This window comes from Halichoeres trimaculatus, unplaced genomic scaffold (genome assembly GCF_033239565.1).
Source record: "Halichoeres trimaculatus isolate MK-OKI-2021-1 unplaced genomic scaffold, fHalTri1.1 fHalTri1_scaffold_7, whole genome shotgun sequence".
Lineage (NCBI taxonomy): Eukaryota > Metazoa > Chordata > Actinopteri > Labriformes > Labridae > Halichoeres > Halichoeres trimaculatus.
In genome coordinates, this window is record NW_027437185.1 from 1875472 (window position 1) to 1884228 (window position 8757).

At 40.2% G+C, this 8757-nt stretch overlaps 1 pseudogene; it reads left to right on the forward strand.

The window, feature by feature from the left end:
• The first annotated feature begins 7373 nt into the window (after positions 1-7373).
• LOC141793872 (uncharacterized) lies at positions 7374-8448 on the forward strand (annotated as a pseudogene).
• The last annotated feature ends 309 nt before the right edge of the window (positions 8449-8757 follow it).

The following is an 8757-nucleotide window of genomic DNA, read 5'->3' on the forward strand; positions in this document are numbered from 1 at the left end:
CTCATACCAAAGCACCTGAATATTCCAGTCAGCACCGTTGGGGCCATTATTCGCAAGTGGAAGAAGCACCACCTAACCATCACCATCAGACAGGAGCTCCTTGCAATATTTCTGACCAGGGGAGTCAGAAAGATAGTCAGAAGAGAACTCAATAAGCCAGTAGTAAGGGCATTTTATCCGATATTTGACAAATCTGGGAACTAAATCGTTACCAAGAAATTTCTTCACCAATGTGTTTCTAAAGGTGTCTTATAACATGTACTAAAAGTTTGAAGTTCAACTCCTGTGGGAAACCCCTCAAAAAAACTTCTCAAAGTTGGGGTACTGATAACCGATTTTCAAAAATTCAAAAGTGCTTGAATTGGACTTAAGTAACTTGTGAAGGCTCAGACTAGGGATTTTTCATGATTCTGAGCTGATTGCAAACAATTATTTTACAGCAATGCAACTCCCTAGTGAAAAAAACTCCCAATAACCCACACACACACATACCCTGCAGGGTACACTTAAATAAAAAAAAAACAGCATTTTTTTAAATGGTAAATAGGCCTAGTTTCTGTTTAAAGGTGATTGCTGTAGTTGGTTGACATTCAAGTTAACATTAACACCAGAAGTCATTTGGGTCCTTTTTCCCTGTTGATCATGGACAGACAAATCTACTGCTTTAACATCCGATAGCATGTTTTTAATGCGTTCCTTAGAAGTAAGTGATGTTGTTTGTTTCCTTATCTTCATGTATGTAACGTATACATTCTATTATTTATTCGAGTTTCATATATATTTTGTAAGAATGTGTTTCATGTTTGAGTTACATTTTGATGTTTTCAGTGATATTTGGTGTTACTGAGACATATTGATATTACAAAATATTAAATCTATATTTTCATTTTACTTTGCATGCTATGATAGTCTAAGATAAGGCTATAATTGCAGTACTATGGATGAAGAGGTTACTCCAGCTCTGCTTAAGTGTTCATCTGTGAAGGCCCAGAGACACCAGCTGAGAGGCTTATACAAGGATCTCCTTAAGGCTACTCTACTTTTTTGAAACATGTAGAAGCAGTTGGAAATGCTAGGATTTTGGAGCGTATGAAGGGGTATGACCAAGAAGGAAGACTTAGGTACCACAAAAAGTAGAGGTGTCCCAATCCGACATTGATATTGGATATCGGTCCAATATCAGCAAAAAAACAAGTATCAGTATCGTATCGAAAAGCATCTAAAATCTCTGATATAAGCAGTCCGATATAAGCAGTTTCTGTTACCCATTGGTTAATAATAAATGGGTCAGTTTTCCCTCATAGCTACTGTTGCTGACTACTGTTCTTTGTTTGAATTATATCACTTAATCAAGCCTTTTCTAAAATGACAGACATACTACAGAATAAGTAATACAAGTATGTATCTTTAATGCTGATATTGTATCGGATTAATATCGGTATAGGCAACTACTCAATGCTGCTGTATCGGTATCGTATCGGAAGTGAAAATGTAGTATCGGGACATCCCTAACATAAGTGTCAAAATAATTTGTACAACAAGTTTGTCGAGGTCACGAAGAAGTCAGCTAAAGCATCAAAGGCAGAGAAAGAGTCAGCACAAAGCTGCAGCGAAGACTCTCTCTGAAAAACAGAGACAATGATCTTTTCTCATGCCTTCACTGGGTGTGATACAGTTTCTGCTATCGCTGACTATGGGAAAACAACTCTGTTTGACAGGTAATAATAACAATAATAATAATAATAATAATAATAATAATAATAATAATAATGATAATACCATATCATAATGAAATATTTGTATACTAAAAGGTCTGAAACAAACCTGAAGTGCTTTCTTTTGCAGATTTGCAGATTTGAAACCAGCTGTGTAACTGTCTCTTCATTTTGTACTTCTATTAATGACAAAGGAACAGATTACATCTGTCCTGGGAGCTGGCTCACACGGTGATGCGCTTCGTGTCCTCCGATGTGCCCCGCTGACCATTCTCCTGCTGCAGGAAAGCGGCTCTGCCCGTCTCCGCTACCGGGTCTTTCCAGCACACTTTCCGCGGTGTCTAGGATCAGTCAGACCAATCAGACACTGCGCCTCGGCAGCAGCACATTTAAAGGCAAGGAGAGGCGCTCATTTGATTGGTGAAAACAGCCCTTGGCTGTGTTAAACCCACTCAGGCTTTTCTCCTCCCTCTCTGCCATTTGCTCGGAGGGAGGCATGGATGCGCAGCTCTGCGCTCCTCTGCGCCTTGACTGCGCCTTTCTTGGCACTGCAGGAAACTTGTCCACACAGTGAAGGCCAGCGCAGGGCAGGTGCACCTGGTCTACGCCTGGTCTATGAAATTAGAGCCCCAGGTGTTTATGGTTATGGGCCAGTTCCAACTCTAGATCCCATAGCTCCTGAAGAGCTACTCCAGTTTACAAGCTGCAATTGCAATTCTTCTTGCAGTAACCGGTGATGCAGCTGCAAGAAGGGGTCAAGTGAATCCTAGCTTGTGGAGTGTGTAAAGGCATTATCTGCAAGAATGCCATTCATGATGGTTTTGATGATGTAGACATCCACACCTAAAGCATTTCAGAGCATGGATAAGTATTTGCTCTAATTATTGTGCAACTAATTGAAATAAATGCAACTTTATATGTAAATGCAAAGGTGGGAATGTCATTTTTTCCACTAAGGAATGGTTGTGGTGAAAAATAAATGATAGCAATCAACTCAGAATAATAAAAAAAACACTTGTTTGAGCCTTCACAAGTTACGTAAATCCAATTCAAGCACTTTTGAATTTTTGAAAATTGGTTATCAGTACCCCAACTTTGAGAAGTTTTTTGAGAGGTTTCCCACAGGAGTTGAATTTCAAACTTTTAGTACATGATACTAGACACCTTTAGAAACACATTGGTGAAGAAATTTCTTGGTAACGATTTAGTTCCCAAATTTTCAGATCTTTCCCTTACTTCAAGGACCACCCTGAAAATGCTCCAGAAAGACTTGGAGGTAGCAGGTACAGTTGTTACAGAGAAAACAATAGGCAATGCACTCCACCACCATGGCCTCTATGGACGCTCAGCCCACATCACTCCATTTCTCAAGAAAAGGCATGTTGAAGCTCGTTTAAAGTTTGCCAAACAGCATATTGACAAGCCTGTAGAATACTGGGAGAATGTTGTCTGGTCAGATGAGACCAAAATTGAACTTCTGGGCTGTCATACTACAGACCATGTTTGGAGGAGAAATGGCACTGCACATCACCCAAAAAACACTACACCAACAGTGAGGATTGGAGGTGGAAGCATCATGGCATGGGGTTGTTTCTCATCTCATGGTGTTGGCAAACTTCATGTAATTGACAGAGCAATGAATGGAGCCATGTATGGGGAAATTCTTGATATGAATCTGCTGCCATCCACCAGGATGATGAAGATGAGATGTGGCTGGACCTTCCAGCAGGACAACGATCCAAAGCACACGGCAAAGTTGACTCAAATGGTTTCAAAAAAAGAAAATCAATCTGTTAGAATGGTCTAGTCAATCACCTGACTTGATTCCAATTGAACATTTGTGAAAAGAACTAAGGAAAAGGGTTCACCAGAGAATATTCAAGATTTAAAGACAATGGCCCTCATTTATCAATCTTGCGTGGGAATGGGAGCAGATCTGGGTGTAAAAATCAGTTTATGGCAATGTTCATGTGTGATATATGAAACATGCGTACCAGGGCCAATCTTGGCATACGCCTGATCAGCTGTTGATAACTGTGGCAGCTGAAAACATTTTTCATTTACATAACACGCTCCTAAATATTCAAAGTTCAGCAGGCCGAGCCCACAGAATTTACGACATGGAGGGATGCATTACGGAAAAAGGGAACTTCTCCGTGCTGGTAATTCTCAACGCAACAGAGGTGAAATGATGCCGCATTGTTTGGCAGCCGGAGAAGTAGAGCGAATCAGTAAAAACTCACCTGCAAGAAATCACTGCAGTGATTCAGCAGCGCAGATGTGACAAAGTAAAATACGGCAGAGTTTTAAACCTTTAATTTATACATCCTTTGTTTATACCATGATTAATTCATCCGTGATGTCTAACTATATCTGACTATATTAGAAGTCACAATATAATTAAATGTTTCCGTTCAGGTCCAGAAACGTGGAAAGTTGTATTTTAAAATGTGTGTGAGCTCTGAAAGAAGCTGCAGACTCCAGCCTGAACCTGTCACAGACTGAGGAGGGAGTGGAGCTGAAGTGTGTCGTTCATTATTCGTACTGTGAGACAAGCACGTAGGGTGTGATCTCATGTAAATGAAGGTCTTCTGTTAATAACTACTTGCACAGAGTTCACATTTTTATAATAGTATTGTGAGGAGTGAAAATAATCTTCACAATAAATCCTGTAATCAATACAGCTTGCTTAAAAAAAGTCTGTGCTAAAAGTTTGATCCAGCGTCCTCTAAATGTTCACGGTGAAGACTTTATCATGAGCATGGGAGTGTATTGAAAACTAATAACAGCCTCCTTAGTTTCACTTTTTTTATTGGGTTTTATTGTGTATTGTGTACATTTATACGGAGAAATCAGCTGACAGCTGGCGCTGCTCTTTCATAGCGTTGTTTTTTTTTTTATAGATTGGCCGAAGAAGAGTGAAATGTTAGAAACAACTTGGTGTCATATCTAATTCAAGGATCTAAAAATTAACATAAGAACATCAGTTTTTATTTCTGAAAATGTTTTGTGTTCATATGATCAAATAACTCTCCTCCATAGACAGATTTCCCTTGCTGCACCCCACTCTCCTCTGACATGAAACTTGTGTACACAAACTCAGACTTGGTGTGAGATTTAAGCGTACCCGATGTCCATGTTCAGATTGACAAATGCGTGGAAAGGACTGACACCCATTTTTCAGGCATACGCATGTTTCATCAATGAGGGCCAATCTGTGCAGAGGAATGGGCCAAAATCACATCTGAGTAGTGTGGGTGATTAGTTAAAACATACAAGAAGCATCTGGAAGCTGTCATTGCAAACAAAGGCTTCTCCATTAAGTATTAGATGAGTCTCAGTGTGTTCAATACTTTTTTTCTGTGTTATCACACTTTATTCCACATAATCATTATTTATGGACCTGAACGTTGTGATTTCTTTTCATGTGTGGATTATTTGAGTTAATAACAATGTCTGGTAGAAATTTTGTTTGAATTGCATCTTTGGAAATAAATGTGATGGGTAAAAAGTTGTCGTGTTCAATACTTATTGTCCCCACTGTAGTATTGGGGATTCCACTCTGCAGCTTTTGTTTTTTTTAGAACTGTGACATTTTTGCAATTTTCCCTGTTAATAAAATCATGACTTTTTTATAACAAAAACACCATAAACACCATAAAACATTTAAATAACCATGAAAAATAAAATAAACAAATATGAAACTTTACATTTTTAGATAGGTCTGAAGTTGCTAAAAAGATTTAATGCAGTGAAAGTTAAAAAAAAAAAAAAAAGATTAATTATTTTTTATAGCTTTATATCAAGGGTGGCCATTTGTGTCCACTAAAGGTAAAGTAGGGTGATTTTTTTTAAAATCCTTCTAGTGCAAAAAGTAATGATGCATTTTAACCCATGTTGATACATATCAATGACACAGTCAATTTTTTTCAGTTTTGTATTGAGGGTGGCCACTTGTGTCCACTAAGGGGAAAGTAGACATTTAAAGGGGTGCATGAGGGTTAACTGCAGGCAACTGAAAGGCACTGATCAAGAATTTATTAAAAACACATTACAAATCCACTTTTTCAGAATGTAAAAGTTAAAGTTACAACATCCAAGCAGTTTCAGCAGGTAAGCAATATATAAATATAGGTAAATATGCCGGACTTGAGTGTAATTTATACAACTATGCCAATTAAAATTAGAAATACATTATGTGTTGTCTGTTTCTACTCAAGCCTTCAGTTAGTAGACTTTGCATTTCTCAAAGGTTGTGTTTAGAGATCTTGGGCTGAAAAAGGTTGGTGACCACTGATCTCGACTGTTTGGTCTAAAAATGTTACAAAGTAAGCATGCTTCTTTTTCTTTGTATGCAGTAAAGATGCAAAGAGCCTCTCTCCCCTTCCAACACACTGGTATCCTAAATTCAGATGTGCTGGTGGAAACTGCCACAGACACCCTGATCAAAACTTAATCTGTGTATAACAGCGTACAGTTAGTGCTTCAGCAAGGCACTGTGCGTGTGCGTGTGCGTGTGTGTGTGTGTGTGTGTGTGTGTGTGTGTGTGTGTGTGTCTGTGTGTGTGTGTCTGTGTGTGTGTGTCTGTGTCTGTGTGTGTAAGCTGGTGCCTGAGGAGAATAGATTAGTGTTATTGAGTCTTAAAAAACAGGGCATGGCTCAGTCTCCTGTATGCGTCTAAACTAAATGCTAACACAGCAAGCTGTCACTGCATGGCTTTGTAAAGAAATTCTTCATGGATGACAAGGGAAAGTGGAGAAACGCAGGGATCAGAAGGAGAGGAGGAGGAAGAAAGAAAGGGTGGGGGTGGGGTGTAAGATGAAAGATTTTTCCACTGAACGAACTGAGAGCCCCGTCTTTGGATAAATACCTACAGGAATAAGCATCTCTTGACATGACAAAGTGTTTATTAAAGGTGAGCACTCACTTTCCTGCAGGTGTGATGGGGAAAAAGGAGGAGGGAGATAAGAGGAAAGGGGAGGAGGAAATGATGAGAGGGAGAGTGGAAGAAAAGGGAAGTAGAAAGAAAGGAAGCAAGGTAACAATAAAAGTTAGGGTCCATCCATAGTCCATTGACATGATATTTACTGTTTTTTTTAATATTTTTTTATAAGCCCGTTTACATAAACGTGTTTAAAGAAACCTGCCCCATATATGAGATGGAGAGTTCCTGTGTTCACTCTGCTCATGAAGTGCTGGTGCAGCACTCACAAACTTTAAGTCTAAAGAACTCATCAATAAAAATAAAGATTTTTTTTTCTAAGGTTTTGGATCTCTGCGGTCACGTGAGTGTGTGGTATCATTTCCGGTTTTTCCTTTACTCTGTGTACAGCACGGTCGTGTCGTTCGCTCTCATCAACTCATCAATAAAAATAAAGATTTTTTTTTCTAAGGTTTTAGATCTCTGCGGTCACGTGAGTGTGTGGTATCATTTCCGGTTTTTCCTTTACTCTGTGTACAGCACGGTCGTGTCGTTCGCTCTCAATCTATCTGTTGTTTTACCTGTTACGGACTTTCACTCTTTTCAATCTTGCCATCTTATCGATCTATAGTAGTTTACACCAAGCACTCTGCCTTTTTTCCCACAAGGGTGTATACTTTTTCGGTGTTTCTGACGACTGGTTTTCCTGTTAGCCTTTTAGCTCCCCAGCACTAGCGATGTCTCTCCACTCCAGCTCCAGCTCTCACTCTGACTCTCCTTCTGCGGCTCGTTTCTGCCCGATGTGTCAGATGTTAAGTTATTCCTCTTCCTCCTTTACGGATAATGATATTTGTATTAAATGTAGCTTATTTGTAGCTCTGGAGGCGAGGGTTTCTGAACTGGAGACGCGGCCCCGCACCGAAGCTAGGCCACATTTAGCTAATGCTAGCCAGCCCCCTGTAGCCGGTGCGGGCCGTCTTAGCTTAGCCTCCCCCCCGGCAGATCCCGAGCAGCCGGGATGTAGTGGCTGGGTGACCGTGAGAGGGAAACATAGCCGCAAGCATAAAAATCGCACGCCGGACAGCCGTAACGTTCACATTTCCAATAAATATGCCCCTCTTAGCAACACACCTGCTAGGAAACTCAACACTCTGGTGATTGGTGACTCGATAGTACGGAATGTGAAATTAGCGACGCCAGACACCATAGTTCAGTGCCTCCCGGGAGCCAGAGCGGGCGACATTGAAGGCAACTTAAAACTGCTGGCAAAGGATAAACGTAGATTTCGTAAGATAGTTATACATGTCGGCGTTAATGACTCCTGACGTCGCCAGTCGGAAGTCACAAAGATTAATGTGGAGTCGGTGTGTGCTTTGGCCAAAACTATGTCGGACTCCGTAATTTTCTCTGGCCCCCTGCCAAATAGGGCAAATGATGAGATGTTTAGCCGCATCTCCTCATTCAACCGCTGGCTGTCGAACTGGTGTCCAGATAATGGCGTGGGTTTTATTGACAACTGGCGATCCTTCTGGGGCAAGCCTGGTCTAATTAGCCGAGATGGCGTTCATCCCACTCTGGATGGCGCAGCTCGTTTAACTAGAAATCTGGCTGATTTTATTAGTTTACCCATCTGACAACTCAGAGTGGAGACCAGGCAGCAGAGCAGCAGTCCTACACGCTCCTCTGCGTTTCCCTTAGTGCAGTTTCCCAGCCACTCCTGTTGTAACATAGAGACTGTGTCGGTTCCCCGACCGAGACCCTTTTTCTATAACAATAAAAATAACAATAACAACAATAATTATTATAACAACAACAACTACTACTTTAATAATAATAATAATGATAATAATAATAATAATAATAAAGGAGTGAATTATGATAATCTTATAAAAATTAAAACTTCCGGTGCGGATGAACCACATGACGTTAAAGTCAAATGTGGTTTGTTAAATATTAGATCTTTATCATCTAAAGCTGTGCTAGTTAATGAACTTATATCAGATTATCACATTGATTTACTTGCTCTGACTGAAACCTGGCTGTGTGAGGGTGAATATGTTAGTTTAAACGAGTCCACTCCTCCCAGTCACCTTAATACTCATAACCCTCGAGACACAGGCC